The 20,631-nt window shown below is 47.9% G+C and overlaps 1 protein-coding gene across 5 annotated transcripts in view; it reads left to right on the plus strand.

Annotated features, from left to right (window-relative positions):
• Rgs12 (regulator of G protein signaling 12) overlaps positions 1 to 20,631 on the plus strand; it is a 96,318-nt gene that overhangs the window by 31,390 nt on the left and 44,297 nt on the right. The gene's annotated exons all lie outside the window — the stretch shown is intronic.

Consider the following 20,631-nt stretch of genomic DNA (forward strand, 5'->3'; position numbering starts at 1 on the left):
GCTGTTTTAAGAATAGGTTTTATTTTGGGGAGGTTTTAGTTTTATAGAAAACTAGAGCAGAGAGAAAGTCTAGATGGTGGTGCACCGGTTGTCACCATGTGAGGATTGAGTATCTGTTATGGCCAGTGGGTACTGTGGGTGCATTGCTGTTAGTGACAGTGCGGCAGCAATGTCAGGAGGGTGTCCTCTGTGTATGGGCAGCACCCCAGGGTCCTCTGTGTTCTTCCTGTCCCCTCCCTGAGACCTTGGCACCTACAGATCGTGTTGCTGACTTCGTTTCTGAATTCTGACAGACACAGCAACCTATTGGCTCTCAAGGTGTGTGTTGTAGTTTTCTGTGGCAGAGTGTTATAAACTCCTGTCTTGATGGACATTCTGAGGAAGATTACATGTCTACTCTGAAGCTGTGTGAATGTTCTCATATACATCTCATGCACACGCGTGCTAGTGCTAGAATGTTTCTGTAAGTGGAAGAGCTGAGTGGCAGGCGTCCATCCACATGTCCCTAATGGCTGCTTCCACATTTGGCAAGGTGACAGTGAAGACCAGCTGTAGAGTTGTTTCATGGTACAGAAGCGAGAAAGGTATTAGACAGAGGCTGTGAGGCAAGGTCCAGCCTTGGGAACCCTTATGGGATTGCTGTGCCTCACCAGAAGGTGGATTATGGTTAGCCTGCCTCTAGGGGGGGGTTTTGTCAGGGGTGCTTGTGTCTGTGTTTGTGCGAAAAGAGGCCTCTGGATCTGAGCCCTGAGCATGTATATCGCTTCCTGGTGGTGGTTTGAGAAGCCACTGTAGAGGCTTAGGCTACTGTTTTGCTTCCTTCATTGCCATGAATGTTCTGGGTCTTCCTGCTGGCCGGCATCTGGAGTCTTGCTGCTGTCAGCAGTTAGGAGTCAGTAAGGGCAGCACTCTGTCCTGACTCATTTGCTGTCCTTCCTGTCCTCAGAGGAGCCGATAAGAAGGTTGTCTGCATGCCCACTGGCCTTGAACTTGCAGTCCTTCTGCCACTGCTTCTAAGGACTAGGAGCCAGGCCAGTGCCAGCATGTCTTACTGATATGGCCACTTGACAGATAGGAAGCCCAATTGCAGACTGGATATGAAATACTTCTTGGGCCACAGGGCAGTGGAGCTGTGGCTTTCATCATGTGGGTAGCCTCTTGTTTAATCTTTCTGAATTTACCCTAAAGATTTCAAAGTACATAAGCTACCAATAACCCTGGCCACCTGGGGAGCTGCGACACCTGTCCATGTATACTTTCCTTGGCTGCTGGGGCAAGTATGCTAGGAGCTTGCTCCAAACCTCTGTGTCTGTAGGCTCCATGGCCCTTGGGTGCAGCTGGCTCTGGTGACAGGGCTATTACAGAGTGCAGCAGCATGCTGAGACATCATCCTGATGGCTAGAGAGTGAGCAGCTCACTCTCTGGAGGCCACATGACAAGCAGCTGCTGTGGTCAGGAGGCAGCTGGGACTGAGCCTGCCATGAGCTGATGTTGGTGCAGTGCCTGTGCCACTCCATTCCTGAACTCTCAGCCTAGTGCTGGAGGCTGGCCTTGTCCTTCGAAGGCCTTGGCTGGTGGTCATGTGGGATGGGTCTTCATGCCCTTGGTCACACCTGCCCTTTTGAGGCCTTCCCCTTCTGTCCTCCAGCATCATCATCTGTTCTGTTAATAATCCTTTGCACAGTCTCACCTGGGCTTATTCTTCTTACACACAAATGTGTCCAGGCTACCATGTCACAGTCTGATCTTTCTGGGCACTCCATCCTGACCCATTTGCTTCACCATCTCATCCACTGTTCTCCATAGTCACTGGTTCCAAGCACTTCCCTGTGTGGCCATAGGTGTAGATTCCCTGGCTGTGAGTGACCTGGGGCCTGCAACCTGCTCCTCCCTTGATAAGGAGGAGTTATCTCCTGGCTGTCTTTCCTAGATTACTGCTGGGCTTACCCATGATGGACAGTTTGATACCTGGAAGCTGACCATTGTCCCATGTAGAAACTTTGTGTCCACCTGGCCCAGCATAACTGGGAGCTGCTTTTTAGCAGCAGGAAGCAGCAGTGGGAACACTATGGACAGGAGTGTCTGAGCCATGTTCCCAAAGGAGAGGCAGTCAGCATGGAGAGTCCAGTCAAGCCTCTAGACCTGTGCTTCTGTGTGATTGGTGAGTGGTCTGGGCTAACGACTTGTCTCCTGAGAAGAGACATCCAACTTCTGACCACTCTGCTAATGGGCAGCCCTGAGTGCAGGTCTGTCTTCTGCCCTCCCAGGTATCATGAGCCCTATAATGTTGTGATGATCCAGGGGTTCAGGTTCTCTCTGTCCTCTCTCTGTGACAGGGTGGGAGCATTGATGTTGGCCCAGAATAGCTGCACATGTTCCCAGCATGCTGCCTGCCAGTACCCTGGCAAAAGCAACTTAGGTGAGAAAGGATTTATTCTGGTTCACAGCTCAAGGTTATGGGTCATCATAGCAGACAAGTCACGGTGGCAGGAGCTTGAAGCAGCTGCTCACATTGAATCTGCTGTTGCAAAGCAAGAAGTGATGAGTGTGTCATGGTAGTTCTCAGCTGGCTTTCTCAGTTTTATACACATGGATCTTCTGCAGGGAATGGCCTCACCCATGATTAAGATGGGGTTCCCAGCTGGGCAGTGGTGGCGCAGGCCTTTGATCCCAATACCTAGGAGGCAGAGGTAGGCAGATCTCTGAGTTTGAGATCACCTTGGTCTACAAAGTGAGTTCTAGGACACAGCCAGCCAGAGCTACACAAAGAAACCCTGTCTACAAAAACCAAAACCAACCAACCAAACAAACAAAAAGATGGGGTTCTCCACATCAAGTTTAAATAACACAATTAAGATAATTCTCCACAGGCATGCCCAGAGGCCCATCTCCTAGGCAATTCTAGATTCTGCCAAGTTGAGCACTAGGGAAAACTGAGGCATTACTGTTGATGACACTTGCCTTGGTGTCAGAGGACTTTCTTGATTGTTTCCTGATCTTTCCCTTAATTAGTGATTTCCAGTTTGAGAAGTGGCTTAGGTTTGCAAGTTGAATGGAATCATGTCTTTACTTGGCCTCCTGGTCATCTACCTTGATTTCTTTTGTATTGATTAAGCAATACCCTTGGTAGCTTCCAGCCAGCTGGCACCCAGGAACACCTTGCTCTGCCCTCTGTGAGGAAAGTGCACTGGAGCCAAGGATTCTGTCTCCTACCTGAGTCTCTGGAGGCCTCTGGCCTGCCTGCCCTCCGGCTGCAGGGATGGTGCTGAACTTAGTTCTGCCTCTTCAGCTGGTTCCTTTCCTTGTGCTCAGTCCCTCTAGACACATCAGTCTTTTCTCCCATTGCTGTGACTTGGTGAGTAGTGCTTTCTCATTCCATCCTCATGAAAGTTGCAAAGCTGAGCTCATGCTGGACCATAAAGCAAGTCTCAGAGGAGTGAGTGACAAAGAGCCTCATTGCAGGCAGACTAGAAACAGCAGCACCTATCAGCTCAGTGAACCATTTCTTGCTAACTCATCCAATTCACAGAAGATACCCCATGGATAATAGGAAACGTTTTGAACTGAACAGCGCTGGAAATACCACCTGCCTAAACATGCAGGGTGTGGCTAAAACCTGTTAGGTTTGAACCTGGAATGCCCCCATAGGCTCGTGTTTTGAATGCTTGGTCCTTAGCTGCTAGCATGACTTTGGGAAGCTGTTAGAGGCCCCATCAGCAGAAGTTAAGATCTAGGTGTGGCTCTTTGAAGGCTATATCTGGCCTTGGTTCCACCTTTGTGCTCTCATTCTTGGCTTACTACTGTGTGAATAGCCTCTCACACATAGTACTTTCACCGTGAATCTCAACCACTTGGTCCCCAGGATGGACTGCAGTCCTCTGCAAATGCCCCAGTAATCCTCCTCCCAGAGTGACTCTCACAGTGACTCCAACACCAACAAGGGATTGCTAATTTAACTTTCTTATAGTTTCTTTTTCTTTTTTTTTATGTGTGCATGCGTGTGTGTGTGTGTGGGGATACATGTTCATGTGAGTGTATGCACATGTGTATGCAGATGGAGGTCAGAGGTTGGCATCTGGTGTCTTTCTTGGTCTGCCTTCACTTTAAATTTGAGGCTGGTTTTCTCACTGAAACTGTAGCTCATTGATTCTGCTAGGCTAGCTGGCCAGTGAGCCCCAGGGATCTTGTCTCTGCTCTCCAAGCACTGGGGTTGAAGATGTGCAGCACCATGCCCAGCAATTATGTAGGTGCTGGTAATCTGAACTCAGGTCATCATGATTGTGGACAGGTCTGCATAGGTTGGGCTGTCTCCCCAGCCCCAGCAGTGTGCACAAGGAGAGTGGAATGTCAACTCAGGTTGGACACGAGCCATAGAGTAGGAGCAGAAGCAGGGCAGTAATGAAGGGTAAAGCAGCAGTTAATCTAACAGTAGATAAAGGGAGGACTTTACTCTCAGGGTTATATGAGGCCACCATAACCTCGGAACCAAAAACTCTGAGGAGAAAGTTTGGAAGATTGGCTAATACTAGATGTGAGAATCCTAAGCAAGATATTAGCAATCTGAGTGCAGCAATTTTTATTTTAGGGATACATTGTTTGATATTTAAAATTTTAATCCTTTCTCACCCTGGAGTGTGTGACTTATCACATTAATAGAGTAAAATAGGAAAAAGTTACATAGTATCTAAACAGGCAGGAAAGGCATTTGGTATAGTTCATCGTCCATATATGGTGAACAAAAGCTAACAATTTAAGAAGGAAAAGGAGCATCCAAGGTCCCACAAAGTTCTCAGAATGGCCCATGGCCTGGTGTGTCATGGTGTGGAGTGGCACACATTATACTAAGCTTTCCTAAGACCAGCCAAGACATAGTGTCTGTTTCTACTTTCCATTTAAGTTTTTACTGGTATTGTTGAGACACACAGAGATAAAAACAACAGACATGTGAAATGCTTGCAAAAAAAATAAATGAAAATGTTAGTATTCTCAAGTGATAAAAATTATAACAGAAAATCCCAAGTGATGAGCAGATTTGCAAGACCGCTGGATACATGGATACTGTACAAAAGTCAGTTGTAAACACAGCTAGGAAAGGATTCAATGCAATGCATTCTTTTTCAAGTTTAAGTTGACATATAGCTATATATATATATTTATCATGTGCAATATGTCTTGAAGTATTAATCAATATTTCATGTAACCACATATAGTGATTTTTTTGTGTATGGTGAGAACATTTAACATCAAATTTCTTGTTAATTTTTAAGAGTACAGTCTATTGTGGCTCATTATGTAGTTTAAAAAAAAAACATCCTGGATCAGTGAGATAGCTCAGAGGGTCTTAAAGATGCGTTCTGTTAAGCCTTGAAACCTGAATTTGATCCCTGAGACCCATATAGTGGAAGGAGAGACCCAATTTTTTCAAGTTGTCCTCTGACCTCTACATGTGTGTTGTGGTGTGTACACATACACACACATACACACACACACACACACACACACACACACATCTTAAACTTTTTTTCTAAGTGTAATGTTGTGTCTTTTAGCTACACTCCAGCTTTGCCCTGAGTTGATGGAGCCTCTGTAGCCCCATCCTACCCTCTGCCTTTGTGCAATCAGGCTTTTCGGGCTTCATAAACAGAGTTCATTGGGCTTTGCCTCGCTGTGCTTGATTTGTTTCATCTAACGTAAAAACCGTCTGGGTTACTTTATGCTATTGTGGTTCAGTGCAGCTTTAATCAAAATCCCAGCAGGTGTTTATTGAATTTAAGATTATTTTTATAAATGTTTTGTGGAAATACAAAGGGCCAAGAGGAGAAAAGATCTGTACTTAAAATTTTTATTGTGGAAAAATACACATGATGAAGCTTACCATTTTAACCATTTTTAGGTATGGTTTGAGTTTGAAATGTACCCTCAAGCTCATAGGTTGAAGATTTTTAGCCCTATGTCTTGGTGCTTGGTGCTACTTTAAGAGGTGCTAGGATCTTTACTGGGTGTGGCTTAGCTCGAGTAGGTGGGGCTTGGCCATAGTGGGTGGGACTTAGAGTCGGTGTGGCTTAGCTGGAGTGGATGGGGCTTAGCTGGAGTGGATAGGGCTTAGATGGAGTAGATGGGGTTTAGCTGGAGTAGGTGGGGCTTAGCTGGAGGAGCCAGTCACCTGTGAGATGAATCCTTAGGAGCTATTTGTTTTCCCTGTCTGTCCCTCCCTTCTTCCTTCTCTTCTTCTCTCTCTCTCTCTCTCTCTCAGTATCACTCTCTCTTGCTTGATCTCCATTTTTACTCTCTCTCTTGGCTCCTTCTCACTCTTTCTTCTTGCTGGCCACCGTAAAGTGAACAGCTTCACTCTTCCATATCCCTCTGCCATTTGTTCTCTCTCACTGATCTAGAAAAATTGCATCTGTTGTCCATGAACTAAAAACTCTGAAATTGTAAACCCAAATCACTTTTCCATCTTTAAGTTGGTGCCATAGTTTTGTGTTTGTCCCAGTGCTGGTGGTTGCTCTGTGTGTATCTGAGAAGGCAAGGACATAGCTAGGTCAGACTTTGCAGGTGTGCCTGAGAGGATGGGTGAGACAAAGGCCTGAGAGGCAGTGGGAGTGGTGTGGACCAGACTGGTCTCAATTCTATGAAAGAAGGGAGTAAGAAGAGTTGGTGGGAAGGAAAGCAGGGCCTTAGAGCAGGTCTGAGGAAGCAGCTGTGGACTGCCCTTAGGGCTGCATTGAAGTCTCTTCTGAATATGCCTAGTGTTCCTCTTTTTCACAGACAGTGTAGTGAGAAGAGTGAGGTCATCTGGCAGATTAGATGGGATGAGCTGGGGGCTCTAGCCTGGTAGAGGGCAGACAGGAGTGGGCCTGCAGACCTCCTAGGAGCTGAAAGTGCGGCTGCTCTGTGTTAAGCCTTAGCGTATGGAGTGTGAGAACGCCCATGCCCTGTAAGGGGATTTAGAAGCCACAGTACTCTGTCTGTCTGTCTGTCTGTCTGTCTGTCTCTATCTCCTTAGCCTGTTCTTAAGTCCCAGTACTTGTGGCATCAAGCACTCTCACCATGCTGTGCTGTGCTAAGATGGAAAGTGTCCGGTGGTTGTCAAAGAGAACTGAATGTTTAGAAGAGAAATAGTAATCAAAAAGTAATTCAGGGTTGTGATTATGGCTCAGTGATGGAGTCCTTTCAGTTGCCTAGCATGTGCAAAACTCTGGGTTCCATCTCAGCATGAATGCGTGTGTGCGCGCACACACACACACACAAGGTAATTCCAATTTAAAACCAGCTTCAGGCTTTGTGTTTCTTTTTGTGTATGTATAGGTGCTGATGTGTGTCCTTGTATGTGGAGACTAGAGGACATCCTCAAGTGCTGTTCCTCATCCATTGTTCAACTTTTTTTTGGTGATAAGTTCTCACTGACCACCAGCTTCAGGCTCCAGGGTTCTGTTCTCTCTGCCTCCCAATACAGGGTCTTAACATATCAACATCACTGGCTTTAAAAAAAACCTTGAGTCCTTGTGCTCTGCAAGGCAAGCACTTTACTATGGAGACTGAACCATCTTCACAGCCCGTTTGTTTGTGTGTTTGTGTTTGTTGATGCCTGGCTTGCAGGTTGGCTCCCGAGGCTGGGTGACAGTTTGAGCAGTGGGTGGTGAGTCTCAGGGTGGTATGATTCCTGCAGGGGGGAGGCTCTCTGGTAAACATCAGGCCCCTTTCTGGCTACGTCTTGATTGCAGCAGGATCCCTACCTCTTCCTTTTTCTATTTGTGGGGCAACGAGATGGGGACATAAGTGTTTATGAAAAGCTCTTCCTGGGGGTGCTAGAGATACCAGCCATCTCAATTTATTAAGGAGCCCTTGTTCATGTATGGATTTGCTGCTTTTCCAAAATCTTACAGATTCTAGGAAGCACAATAGGCAGACCCAGTACGCACACAGGAAGGGAAGACATGTGGTGAAATCTAGGTTCAAGCAGCTGTACCACTGGTGGCGGTTAGCCTGGCATGCTGACAGCCAGGAGGGAAAACCAGCATTGCCACCTGTACACAGTGGACCCTCACGGTTGGAGCAGGGCTGCTCCTTCAGGACTGATGCTTGTGCTGGCCCAGGTGATGGGAGGTTGCAGGACTGGCCTCAGGAAGAAAGCTGTACTGAAGCCTCAGCAGAGCCTGAAGCTAGGGGAAGGAGGCATAGCCAGGGAGCAGCCGGAGGGGAGGCATAGACCTCCCACGGGAAGCCTGTTTCCCATAAAGCTTTGTGTGTCTGGGTATCTCCAATTCTCCTTGACTGCATCACTCATGAGTTGAACTGTGATGTTCTCTGGCACTGATGAAGTGGACACCTTCCACTGAAAATCATAGTCCTGTGTGCACTGGGGACATAAGAGGCATGCTCACACCAGATTTAGTCTTGTAGCTATTGTGGGGCCACCGTGCAAGTATGGGGGCAACCTTGTCATCCTCCAAGGCCTGGCTCTGATCACACTGACATTAGGGCCTACAGTAGTCCCCACCCCTTGAGGTCACCTGGCTTCTCCTTGCCTTGTTCTGAGTCCACCCAATGATTCCATGCTGAGCTTTTGGTACTATGTCCTTTAGTACATACTCAGGAGGCAAGGTGTCTTTACTCTGTATGGAGGTGGCAAAATTGCTGCTGGGCAGGAACATCATTAGCAGAACAAGATGCCAGAAGTATTGTGTCCAAGACCATGAGTGTGTGAGGACTGCTCGAAGGACATTGTCCTAGCAGGCAAGTCCTGATGGCGTGTTGGTCCATTCTTAAGACACTGCAGGTGCTGGTCATCTGTCCTTCCAACCACCTGTCATCCCACACTGTATGACACTAGTGTTAAAATTCCTTCCCAGAGGGAGATGTAAGCACTATTTAACCTTTCTCCTTAGGCTCCAATTATGGTCTAAGTCTAGATTCCCTCCCACATCCACTCTGGAGAACCAGTGAGTTTATTGGGCTCTGTGCTGGCTCATTTTATGTCAGCTTGACACAAGCTAAAGTCATGAGAAAGAAGGGAGCCTCAAGTGAGACAGAAGATTAGACTGTAGGCAAATCTGGAGGGCATTTTCTTCATTAGTGGCTGCTGGGGGAGTGCCTAGCCATAGTGCATGGTGCCATCCCTAGGCTGGTGGTCCAGGGTTCTATAGGAAAGCAGAAGGAGCAAGCCATGGGGGGCAAGCCAGTAAGCAGCATCCTCCATGGCCTCTGGATCAGATTCTGCCCTGCTTGCATTCCTGTCCTGAGTTCCTTTGATGGTGAACAGTGATATGGAAGTGTATGTTAAATAATCCCTTTCCTCTTCAAGTTGCTCTGGCCATGGTGTTTCATCACAACAATGGGAACCCTAAGACAGACTTGCTTACAGAGTATAGATAAGGGATTAGTTACAGTTCTCCCAACAGGCCATGCCAGGAAAGACTACTCAGCAAGGATAAGGTCTTTCCCATAGTTCATAGGTGAAGCTCCCTCACCTCATCTCAACTCCCTTAGCTTATGTACTCTAGCTCCTCCTCAGGCCATGTACAATCCAGCAGTTACATACACCACATGGTAGGGAGAGACTGGATACTCAGGTGAGGGGGCTTGTGACCCTCCCCAACCCTCCATGAGAGTATATAAACTGTCAGTAAGCCCAACTGGGACAATCCTTGTAGGGGGTGCAGCTTAGCTCTACGGGATGGCTGTTGCCAACAAGTGGCAGCTGGCTTGGGGCCTGGGAACCAGCCTGGAAGGCAGTGCAAGAAGGAAGGACTCACACTGGTGCATGAGTACATGTGCGCATACTTGTGCCACAGTGTGAGTGTGGAGGTCAGAGGATTTATGGGGTCTGTTCTCTCCTCCTACTGTGTAAGTTTCAGGGATCAAACTCATCAAGCTTGGCGGCATGTACCTTTATTCATTGAACCATCTCACTGGCCTTTGTTTTGCTTTTTGAGACAGGGTTTCACTGAGTAGCCTGGCTGGCCCTAAACCATCACTTTTTGCCTCCACACTGGTCTTCCTTTGGCTCCCACATTTCCCTAATTGTGGGTCAGGACTGCCTGTCCTGTATACCTGATCTCTGTCCCTGGGTAAAGCCCATGTTTTAGCTCCTACTCCTTCACCTTCCAGCACTCAAGGGACCTGCCATTTGTATCGGTGCCCTGCAGAGCACTGTGCTTGGAGAGCTGGTTTGACCTCTTTTACCTGAGCTGGAGTTGCCACAGAGTACTGACACCAGTAGTTTTTTAGATACTGGCAATGGCAGGCTTCCAGGCAGCAGGGGGCGCTCAAGTCTCAGTTTTGCCTCCATCCAAAGTAGTCTTATGCTCCAGATGTTGGAGAACCATCACGTAGTGGGAGGAGGCCCTACAGGTAGTGGGTGCTTTGATATTATCTGCAGACCCAGCCACTCCTCTTGCTCGCCATAGTCAATTCCTAGCAAAGCATGCACAAACTCCAAGTGAGAGCCAGGACAGGACTTGAGGGAAGGCGCCTTCTTGACACTTAGTGGGTTTGGTTGCTCCCACTGCAGCCTCCCCTGACCTGACACTTGGTGGTTGCAGAGCGTGTCACCTTCTCTAAGATAGCTCTGCAGACAGCTCAAAATAAACTCTTTTTCTTTATGTTTTAATCCTTCCTTTCATGATTCCCAGAGAATGTAGATTAGAAAACTGCTTCGTTTGTCTCTCATAGTCCTATCTTCTCTTCGTTTGTATAGGAAATTACTATGGCTCTTTATTGACTCAGAGACACAATTGGGGTTATTTTTGCCTCATTCAGTTATTGCTCACTGGGGTCCTTTCCATTTCTACAGGCTGTTTAGCTCTGGGACTACAGCAGCCCACAGAACCTGAGGGCAGGTGCAAGCTGTGGTGGTAGACAGATAGACCAAAAAAAATTGTCTAACTTCAAGTAATGCCAAATTTATACTTATGATGTATTATTTTTAAAAAGATACTATACTTTAAATTAAAGGTGGTGGAGGGCAGATCTGGGCCTGCTACGGCAAAGTGGGCAAGGATAGGAGGCAATGAGGGTCATAGGCTGTGCTCTGATGGTGCTGGTAGGTGGAGAGGACTCAGCCTGGATGGTCTTTCCAGCTGTCCAGTGGGTGAAGCTTGGATAAGGAGTGAGAGGCTGGGAGAATGCCGCGGACCGGGATTTCTTACGGGGTCCCTTGTTCCGCAGGACGAGGGATTCTGGCCAGGTGTGCACGGGATTCGGCTTTGACAAACAGACTAGACACTAGTGGTGTAAGGTCTGAGTGTATTTCTTTAAAAATGACATGAGGCTTTTACAATCATTGCAAAAGAGAAATGAAAAATCTGGCAGCTCAACAGTTGAGGTACATCTGAGGCTATCTGAAACATACTGGGTCTAACGCAGCAGCTATCTCCTCTGAACTGGTGCTCTGGGCCGGGGGACTGCAAGAGATACATGAATCTGAGTCCTAGCCCATCTAAGTTCTAGTGCTAGTCCTGCAGGTGAGACTAAGTCCTTCTTCCCCCAGTCCTAGTGCTAGACTGAAGTCACGTAGGCAAGCGACCCCCACACCAAGGTCAGCAGGGTCTGGTAGCTAGGTGTGAAACAGGAGGAAGAGGGGTGGAGCCCTCCCTGTTGAGGTATTCTTATGCTAATTCTCTGGTTCTTGCTGGAGGCAGGCAGAGGGGAATCCCAACCTAACACTTTCAGCTAATGTCCTAGAGTGAGAGAAACCTTTCAATTACTCTCTAGTACTTAAAACATTAAACTAGGATAGTTGGAAACATTGTGTCCGCCAGGAGACAATGCACAATCTTAACCATTTACAAATCATTTCTTGGGGTAGCTTTATGCCTAATTATGAGGCCGTGTTGACGATTGGAAAGACTGATCTGGAACACGTCTGAGTTAGGGGATACCAGCGACTGTCTGAAATCCAGGAGGAACAGAACCCCTTTTGAAGTCTTATTGCCTCTTATCCTTTATCAGGATTTTATCCCCGATATTTTGGATGTGACTGGAGTAGACGAGTGTGCGTAGCAGGAGAACCTTCTATTCTCACTAGAATTTTGGGGCTTGTCTCCCATGGGTTCTTAACTCCTGCTTGGTCTTGGTATTTTGCTCATTTACACAATGCTGTCACTTTCCTCTTGTTCTCGTGGTTCTGTCCAGCCCCTTGTCTACATCCCGTGGACTCCAACTTCCTTTTCTCCAAGTGCTGGCTCTGCGGCAAAGGTGTTGGTGGGGCAGTTCCTGGGCTCTTTGGACACTTAGTAGGCACTTCTTGTCTGACTAGGTGGCAGTATTCTGGGTACTCTAGGCTGAGTATCCACCTGACACCATGGCTGGTGCCCATTCCACATGCACTTGCTGATCTGCCAGGTGATGGTTTCCACTCTTTCTCTGGGCTCTAGGTAGCTGGTGTGGAAAGTGGCTGGCCTGGGCTGGAGAGTAGATAGTGACTCACTCTGAGCTGGCGTCCAGTGCTTTCTGCTCACATTTCACTGTCTTGGTTGGGGCCCTCCACTACTGTCTTACGGCTTCTGGTTCCTGAACTGGCCATAGGCTTATATCTGTGAGAGCTGTACTGGGCCTGGTGGGCACAGGCTTGAAAACAATCCCACAGCATTGGGAATGGGCAGAAGGAAGGAAGGCACGTGAGGTTCTGGCTACCACCACTGTTATCTGTCACCCTTGGACCCTGATCTGGCAGACAGCTAATCAGCCCTTTCTCAGAGCATGTGTGGGTCTGGAAACAGTAGGATGGCAGAATCTGGGTGTTGGCCTCGCTCTCTTCAAGGCCTGTCCTCAGAAGAAACTCGTTTCAGCCTTACTAATGACCTCATCAGCTAAGAGGCCAGGCCAGACATTGAGTATGAGAGAAGAAGATATGCCCTTAAGGCCCCAGGCTCCTTGTGTCTGAAGCAGAGCATCCATACAGAAAGATCCCATTGTTTTCTTCCCTTCTTATTCCTGCCTGAACATACCTGGTTACAGGCCTTTTTGTTTGAGATGATAAAAGTAAACATCTAGCTTTCTGCATCAGGTTCTTAAGTATTATATGGTTGGGTTGCCTCCCAAGGTCCCTGCAGGTTCTTCTGTGCACATTAACCATGCCTAGCACATGTGCACATTGACCACTCATAGATGTCTGGAGGGCTTGTGGACTAGGATGTGCTGCCCTCTGCATCTTTCCCCAAACAATAGATTAGTGCTAGGCCCTCACACAATTGTCACTCTGACTGCTCTAGGCCACTTAGACTCTCTGGCATAGAGACAGTTCCCAGTGTCCTGTGGCCAGCTGCCATTGGACTCAAAGGACAGATCACAGTCTCCAGGCTCTCAACAGAGCAGATGTGGTGCTCCCTTTCAGCAAGGAGCAGCTCTGTAAAAGGAGGGTTAGGCTATCTGCATCATCTCTAGCTATGGGAGCCACTGCCCTTGTTGGCTTCTCCCCTGTAAGGTATTAGCATCCTTCACCTTTGCTGGAGTTGGAGGTGAGGGTGGTGCACATGAACCCTACCCTTCGCTGCTTTCACTGGCTTTGTTCCTATGATCATGACTGCAACTCCCCTAAAAGCCATTGGTCTAAGGAGATTTGAGCTTTTGCCAGTTCTCTTCCTGGCCAACTGTCACTAGCTTCTACTTGAAAGTGAAGGCAAGGTGTTGTGGATTCAATCCTTGATGTTGTCTTGCAGTCACACACATCTCTCTTAAGGAAAAGCAAAGGTGAGTCTGGCCCTAGGGATTTCCATCTGGTAGCCTGACACAGACCCAAGGCTTGTCACAGTCTAAGGGACAAAGGGACTTCATTTGTAATTTCTGGGGCTGTCACTCTATCACTCAAGGGTGATGGAGGACTGTGGGGCCTGCTTGGCCAGACCACAAGGCCTGAAGGCACCTGGGTGAGCAGTTCATTGACTCTCAGGGAAGTGGCAGGTAATTTTGCAGTGAGACCCAGATTATAGCACCAGTTTCTTTCCCTCTTCTTCCTTTCCCAAGCCAGATCCATCAGGTTCACACACTCTTGGGTTGTTCATACTTGGGAAGCAAATGCAACCAATCATGTATCACAGACGCTGCGTGGAGGTGGAGGGGTTTTTAGGAACATACTAGATCCTGCTGGCTGCCATGGAGGAAGCGCGTGCATATGGAGCAGGCTTATAATAGAATCAGCGGCAACTGTAATTAAGGTTGCAAACCATACCACGCCACTAAAACACAAATTCTTTGCAGCTGTTGTGCTGAGAAATTACCCCGTCAGCCAGTGTTGCTCTTCAGATTCTGTAGAGGAAATGCTTTAAAAATGATCTCACAGGGTGATTTATATATAAATGACTCTTCTGTATGAGACGATCAAGATAGAGTCTGAGTCTCTGGCAGACCACAGCTTCCTCGGTGTCCTGTTGCTATGGGTGACGAAGGGAGCACATGGAACTGAAATGTCTGAACTTTTCTGACATGCACAGGCATGCTGCTGTGTCGGATCGGGTTTTAGATCCATGTACCTGGAACATTATGGACGTTTTCTTGTCTTAAGATGAATTTGGAAAAGGGACTGTCAGATGATTCGGACATTTTTATTGACCAGCAGGTAAGCCATCCAGCTGCTGAGTGTTGTGTAAATGGAATTCTATAGGAAAGCCTGGCATCCAGGTGACTAATTCATCTTCACCTGTTCTGGGAATAGGAGTTGTGGACTTTACAGATGCTTTGAAGTATACACTTTGAGGCTGCTTTCCTGGGGTCCTGAGAGCCACAGGGTGAGTGTGCACTGAGGACCATGGCCCCAGTGCAGGGCTGGACTGATTAGCTAGGGCAGAGGGAGCTCCATGGGTAAGTGTGGTACTCAAACCAGAGCCCCAGTGCAGGACTGTCTGTGTGACTTCTTGGGACACTGGGTTCCCCCTAACCCCTGTACTGCTTGTACCCTGTGTGCCTGTCTGAAGTACCAAACATTTTATTTTAGTACCCATAGTAACTCTAACAGCTCTTAAAGATGCTAGTGGATCAGTTTTGTTGAAATGCTGAGTTTTAAGCGGATAAACATTAACACTTCTCTTCTTGTTAAATTGCCAACTTGTAGCTCACATTTCACAATATAACAAATTGGCTCTGCAGGAACATACAGACAACAACCAGATTTTAATGTTTATTTATTATAGGAGTATATGAAATTAAATGTGTAATAGTGTTTGTTTTTTAAAGTTTGAGAGAAGACAAAAATAGCATTTTTCTTTTGTGACAGTTTTTGTTGATAGGAAGATAAAAATACATTTAAGCTTGTATGGAAGATAATCCCTGGGTACTGACTCCACTTTTTTCCTCTCCTGGGAATAGCTTAATCTTTCTTCCTAATACCTAAGTCACACTTCCTGGAGGAGAGGTTGCTAGAATATCGTGCCAGGCGTGGGTGTAGATATCCGTGCATGGGAGGTTGGCTGTGCCAGAAGTGGTCGGGGTCCTATGGTCGAGGTGGCTTTCCAGGGGGAGCAGCTCCCACTGGGCAGATATGTCCAGGTTACATGGTTGTGTTTGAAGTAGTACGGCTCCCTGCTTCTTATCTTTTTCTTTCCCACTAGGCAGATGGCCAGCTGATTCATTCTGCTGGCCAGAGGCTGAGACAGGTGCTCTCTGGTGTTGGATGTAAGGTGGCGTGAGTGTTCTCAAACCCCTGGTCCCAAGGGAATCTCTCTTTCCTCCAAGCCTCAGATTGCTTGTCTTTAAAATGGGGGGTCATAAGAATACTGTGGTTCTGTGTATAGTGCACATGCTCACTGCTGCCTTTCTTAAAGTACGGGTGTCTGTTCTTTCTTTGCCCCAAGGCAAGGAGTGCTGTAGCCTTCCTAGGTCCTGTCCAGTGTCTTTCAGGGCATAAGGCAGTTAGGCCCAGAGAGACAAGAGGTTCTCAGTGGCCAGAAACCCTGACCATGGCTTCCTCAGATTATGCAGATTGGGAGCACACATGCCCCTTTGCCATTCATGTGCTGGACTGCATGAGCACTAGATGTGTTAGCTCTAGGCATTGGTATGAACTACTTGAGGAGAGAGAAAACCTGTAGCGTCTCCAATCTGCTGACACCCTCCAGCCCCTCCCTTCTCCTGGGTGGTCTGTTTGGAGTGGCATTAGTGCATGGAAGCATTCAAGGTCCCTGTGGAGTAAGGTGACAGTCAGCACAACCACAGGTGGGCTAGCATCTCAGGCCTTAGATGTCAGGACCAGCGGGGTGGGCCGTGTGGTCATCATTGTGGGGCAGAGGCCGTTAGGTTGTATTGGGGTGTGCCTAATACTTGAAAATAAAAACTGGTCCTGTTAAGAAATTAAGTGATTTTTCTTTCGGGGTTTGTGTGGAAGGCCCACAGTCTCTTTGGGGTGTGAGTAGGACTTTAGTGTGTAACCTGTACAGGCTCCCGCTGGGAGCTCTGTTGGCTATGGTTGGGACACACGGGGAAGAAAATGAATAGCAAGGAAGGTGTGAGAGGTCAAGGGGACTTGGGCTGTGTGGCATGGGGGGTGGCTCAGATTGCAGTGTCCTGAGTGCCCCCTGCCTTTCATGTCCAGAACCTTCTGCCTTGTTCTCATACTTCGTGTCCTATATGAGAAGAGACTAGGGGTTTGTTGAGGGCCATGGCTGGTAGCTGCAGAACTGACAGTGTGGGTAAGATGAGTGCAACCAGGCTGGAGGCTGCCAGGGGAACTGAGGAAGGCAGGTATCCAGCTTCTGGGGATGTGTGTGAGCTTGCCTCTGCCTGGTTCTTGCTGAGCCTTTGTGGGCTGAGCTTGAAGAAAATTATGGAATCTACACACACACACACACACACACACACACACACACACACACACTTTGAATTTTAGCCAAATTAAATTCCTTTGCTCCTCTCCCATGGACTACCTATTGCAGGGCTATGAAATGACGTCCTGACTAGGGCTGAGCTTGGTAGACCCACAGTGTTCTGCACATCAGGGTGAAGCTGGTCAGTTGCTTATGGGATTGAAAATCTAGGAACCAAGGAGCAACTAGTGTTTAAAGCATGACCGTGTCACCTACACGTTCAGCATGCTCATCAGACAACTTATTTACATTAGAAATTTAAACAGTCCAAGACATTTATGTGGGCACACATGGTTAAATATCCATTGGCATATCTGCCTAGCAGTAGAAAGTGATATAAAAAGTGTGAAGTTGCCTTAAGTACAGTTGAAAGAGCGCCCCTAACCTGGGTCCAGGCTGTGGCCTGGCATGGACCACTAACACTTGAGTCACAAGAATGTGCTTCTGCAAAGGCACGTCCTCTCTGGATCCTGCATGCCCAGCCCCTCCACCATGTGAGGTGATGTCCCTAACTCTGTCTTTGTCAACCCAGGCTTTGTTTCAGATCTTAAAACTTAGTCGCCGTGTCATACTACACAGCCTCGACAGCCTTCACTGCCTCTCTGGGCCACAGAACCCTGGGTATCTCAGAGCCCCATCAGACTTGATTCATTTCCCACCCCTGTATCTGCTCTCTCAGCTCAGGAAAAGTCAGCCTCTGCCCTCTGTCTCAGGCCCAGACACTCTGAGCCTTCACAGGAGCAGCTGTGAACTTGACCTTCAGACTCATAGCCAAGATCACATGTGCTCACCTCCCCTTGCTTCTTCCTTACTTTGAGTGCTGATTCCATGCTTGGAGTCTGTGGGCCTTTGGCTGCTCTGTGAACAGCAAGTTCCCTGAAGGGCTATGCGGGTTGGGTTTCTGTGTTCAGTCTTCCTAAGGAGGGCCCGGCACCTCAGGCACAGGTGGTCAGCCATGGCTGTGTGTGAGTGTGAACATTCTTGGCATGTGTTTCCTTACACACTGCTCATCCTGCTTGTGCCTCACAATTACCAGAGCCCACGGTGGTGCCTAGACACTGTGGGGGCTGCTGGGAGAGGGCTGGAGATATGCCTGCCTTACAATAGGAGGCACCAGGACAGACGACTGGCTGATGTTCCCATTAAGCATCTCTACAGGAAGGCATTTCAGTCACACGTCACACTGGGTGTGTTTGTGTGGTGCTTGCCGTGTGGACTGGCTGCATCTCAGAGTCTTCTGAGGCTTCATAGCAGGGAAAGGAACATAGACATGAGGCTCTGTGAGAGACGGTCTTCTTAGTTTCCCTGATCCCCATATCCTTTGATTGTATTGAAAACAAAAGCTCCTAACAGTCTCGGTCTGTCCCTCTCTCCCTCCTTGCCCCTCTCTCCACTGTTCCAAGTGCCTTCCACATACCAAATCTTTTTCTCCCTGAGGTCCTGTTTGTTGAATAGCTCTAAGTAGAAATACTGAGAACATTCCCCATTGCCTTGATGTCTGCTTTGGCTCTTGGATCACAAAAGTTCTTTCTTGTCAACTTCTAGGTATGCGCCTGATAAGTGCTTCTTCTCTCTTGCTCTAGGACATTTTCTCCAGCTGTCCCTTTATTAAGAGAAATTACTGTATTGTGTTTATGCACGTATGTACTGTGTATGAACCCATAAAGAGAACTGGTAGGCTGCAGGTTGTAGCTACAAATACTATGTGTTAGGTGCCAGGTCAGCAGTGCAACCCAGCCCTCTGCTGGGGCTCCTTGGAGGGTTATGGAGCCACCCTTTTGACTCCACAACCAAAAAAGCCCCAGAGTAGGCAAGACAATGTTAGGTGTCCAGACATGGCCAGAGGGTAACAAGGGGAGGGGCATCCAGAGAAGGTGCTGGTGTAGGTGAGCCCAGATAAGGGCGCTTACCAGGTGAGACTGTTGTGTGCTCTGGAGCCCAGCTCCACACTGCGTTAGAGTATGCAGCCAGCAGGGAAGGATGGGCTCCTTCTTGGTGGCCACCAGCAGTTCTGTGTGGGAGGTAAGGACTTGTGAACCCAGATGTACACATGTCCACACATAGACATATGCACATATATACACAGAGGTGTTCACATACACATAACAATTCCAATTTGGTCTCTGCTGCTGCGATAAAATATCCCAACCAAAAGAAACTTAGAGGAGAAAGGAGAAAGGGTTTGTTCCAGCTCCACTTCAGTCTCAGGTCACTGCTGAAGGAACTCCTTACAGTAATGGCAGCAATGGCACTGTCAGCAAAAAGAAAAGACTAGCTCACATGTACCCAGGAAGAATTCTTGCTAACCATCTACCCAGGAAGGGTTAATAACCAAAATATATGAGAAACTCAAACAGCTCAGTAACAAGAAAAAACTCAAAACAAGACATTTTTGCTTACAAGCTGGCCATATTAGCCAAACCTTTAATCCCAACACTTTAGAGGCAGAGGCAGAAACAAGCAAACCTCTGTGAGCTTGAGACTGGTCTGGTCTACGTATTGTGTTCTAGGCCAGCCATGGCCTAGAACAGTGAGACCCTGTCTCTAAAAAAATCAGTCAGTCAGTCAGTCAATCAATCAATCAATCAATCAATCAATCAATCCTTCTTGCAGCATGGTAGGAGAGCTGGTTTTGTGAATACCACATGCCGACCACGTTACATGTGCCCTTCATGAGGGAGGGGTGCAAACACAGTATGCTGCTACCTCACACCTGCCATCACAATGTTAAAGGGCAAAGATTGGGGCAAGGGTGGGAGAACCGGCATCCTGGCTCCCTGTTGGTGGGATGGCACTCAGTGCAGCCAATATAAAAACAGTGTAGTGTTTCCTTGGAAACTTAAGTCTGAGACACAGCACCCCAGCTATGCCCATTGCAGCATTATTCACACAGTCAAGACACAGAAATAAGGCAAGTACCTGCTGGTGCCCAGTGAGTGATGCATAAAGACAATGGTGTATATGAGGGCTGGGTGTTCTGCCTTCCAGAGCAGATGCTGCCGTTTGTGGCCACATGGAACAGAACATCTTATGCTGATTGATGTATGGCAGACAGAAAGAGGAATCCTCCATGGACTCCCTGGCATGTCAGAATCTGAAAGGGCAAGGTCCTGAAGCAAAGTAGAATGGTGGCTGCCAGGGCTAGAAGTGGCGGGGGGCAGGGAGAGACATCAGATCAGTAAAGCTCTCATTGACATTGGCCATACTTGGGTGGTTGAGAGTAGATTCCCACACAGTTACCTTGCAAGGTGAGGATATGCTGCTGTCTTGGTTATAGTTATCATGCTGTAGTGAGCATGGAATCAAAACACTATGCTGTGCTCTTGAGATATGCATGCACAGCTTTACCTGTAGAAGAAAGCTGTAGCCACCGTCCTAGGGGGACAATTGGCCGATGTCAGTCCTTTATGGAGTTTGTCTGTTCACATGTTTACAATGAAAGTGACACACCTGTGACAGTACTGTGGAAACCACTTGAGCATTGTTTGCGGTGGCACTGATGACAGGCGTTCAGTTTCTCACCACAGGTGACTGTGCCTCTCACAGTTAGCCCAGTGTCCTCCTCCTTCACATGCCCTCAGGAGTATGAGGTACACCTCTGGTTATTCTGGCTCCTCCTGATCTCCTCCTTCAGGAACACAGGTCAGCCCAGTTAGGTCCTGGCAGCACAGTCTGACTGATGTGCTGAGCCTGTGTTATGAATGCACCGTCCCTCTACTGCCTCAGGAGATAAATGGTCTGGAAATGACAATGTAAAAAGTCACATTCCAGTATCTTACTGACACAGATGTAGAGGCTCACAGCCATCCATCGAACTGAGTGCAGGGTCCCCAGT

This window comes from Mastomys coucha, unplaced genomic scaffold (assembly GCF_008632895.1).
Source record: "Mastomys coucha isolate ucsf_1 unplaced genomic scaffold, UCSF_Mcou_1 pScaffold22, whole genome shotgun sequence".
Taxonomy (NCBI): domain Eukaryota; kingdom Metazoa; phylum Chordata; class Mammalia; order Rodentia; family Muridae; genus Mastomys; species Mastomys coucha.